This window comes from Triticum dicoccoides, chromosome 5A, assembly GCF_002162155.2.
Source record: "Triticum dicoccoides isolate Atlit2015 ecotype Zavitan chromosome 5A, WEW_v2.0, whole genome shotgun sequence".
Classification (NCBI taxonomy): Eukaryota; Viridiplantae; Streptophyta; class Magnoliopsida; order Poales; family Poaceae; genus Triticum; species Triticum dicoccoides.
The window spans coordinates 306011015-306012950 of NC_041388.1; positions in this window are offsets into that span (position 1 = coordinate 306011015).

The window sequence follows — 1936 nt, forward strand, 5'->3', positions numbered from 1 at the left end:
ACCCTAGCTGCGTCCGCGCGACCACGGCCTCGGCAGAGAGAACGGGCGGCGCGAGCAGCGAGGTCAAGGGCGGCGGCGGCGAGGACGGCCGGCCCGCCGGCGAGGCGGATCGGGAGCTCGCGCGGGGAGGGGGGGTGAGTAGGATCGAGTGAGGGGAGGGTCTTGGGGGCGAAGAATCGAGCGAATCGAGTGGGGGAAGGCAGCACTGACTCGGTCGAGTGTTGGATTGTTCGTTTTTTGGGAAATGGGGAGAGGGGACAAATGGTGTTAGGTTGTGAGAGAGAGAAGAGCAGTGAAGGGGGGAAGATTGTTGTGAGGATGACACCGCGTGATTGACCACGAGGGGGGCGGATCCCCTGCGGCTTTTAAATAAGGAACCTGGCATGTGCTTCCTCAACAAGACTGTGTTTCGATAGCAGTGAGTTACTTTTGAGATTTCCTACCAAATGGTGAAAGTTATTTATCTTCATACTTTAGCCACACATGATCAGGTGTCCCTATCGGGTCATCGGGGCGGGTGTACTAAGTTGCCGCGGACGCGCGTACTTTTCAAACATAAAGTTTTAATATTATTTTCCGCGCGTCTCAACGGTCGACTCCATTGCTGATTATTCGACCGTTGAAACTAGCGGGTAAAGCTTCTGGCTTTATCATTTCAAATGAGTTGAGTTTTTATTAAGAATGTCATATGATATGTTGTTTATTTTAATTTTGTTTTTGTCGATTTTCATTAGTAGAAGTTGATGCAACTAGACCAACAATGAGATGGTTTCTGTTGTTAATAGGTTTTCGTCTTCTTTGTTATCTTACATGCGAAGATTGGTCGTCGTTGTATATACAATCTTACGACTTGATTTTCTTTTGTATTCCCTTTATAAAGAAGAGTGTTAGTGATCTAAACGCTCTTATATTTCTTTACGGAGGGAGTACTTCTCTAAATTCAATTTAAATACATCATTGGATCATCCACTTTAATCTTCTATTCTTAACAAATTGCCGATGCCCCCCTCCCCCTCCTTCCCTGTCTCCACATCGCCCTTCGCTCTCTCTCCATCTCTTTGTCATGTCCTTTTGTCCCTCCTTTCTTGCTCCCATGTCTCGTTGGTGTTCCCCTCTCATTCACCCTTCTACACTTCGTCGCTTCTTCACTTAGTGCGCCAAGGGGCATCGATCACCACATGTATATGGTTGCATTTATGAGCCCAAATGTGGTCAATGGTGCTAAGCAGTGGCAAAATCGACATCAATCAAGTGGCGACGTCGACGTGTGATGTAGTGGGGGTTTTTGTCCACCCATATGTTCCGGTGCTTGGCCGAGTTTTTGGTGTTTTGTTGTGCTTAATTTGTGTATGTGTAGTGTTTGGTTGTGAGAAATAGAAGATTGTTGTGAGAATGACACCGGCGATTGACCATGAGGGAAGAGGATCATGCGCGTCTGTAAATAAGGAAGATATATATGCTTCTTTAGCAATTTGTGTTTCCCCATAGATGTTAGTTACTTTTAAGATATTGCACAGAAACATGGTGGAAGTTATTTTTCATGTTACTTTATCCACATCCAATCTGATGTCCCTCTCGAGCTACAGGTCAAATGTACTAGTTATCGCGCGCACACCTTTCTTTCAAACATAATATTTTAGTATTACTTTTTGCCTGTTGTTGAGACGACCAAACATAAGTTTGAAATTTACTTTTTACACTTCTCAAGGACAACTTTGTAATTGATTATTCGACCGTTGAAGTCAGACGGTAAAGCTTCTAGCTTATTCCAAAGGAGTTCAACTTCTATTAATCACATCATGTTTGAATTTTTAATTGTTTTATTTGTCGGTTCATCACTAGAGGTTGATGTGACAATGAAACTACACAAATAACACACAATATGTCTATTTTTATTAGCAAAATTTTCATTCCAGAGGCATGACCTTTTTTATCT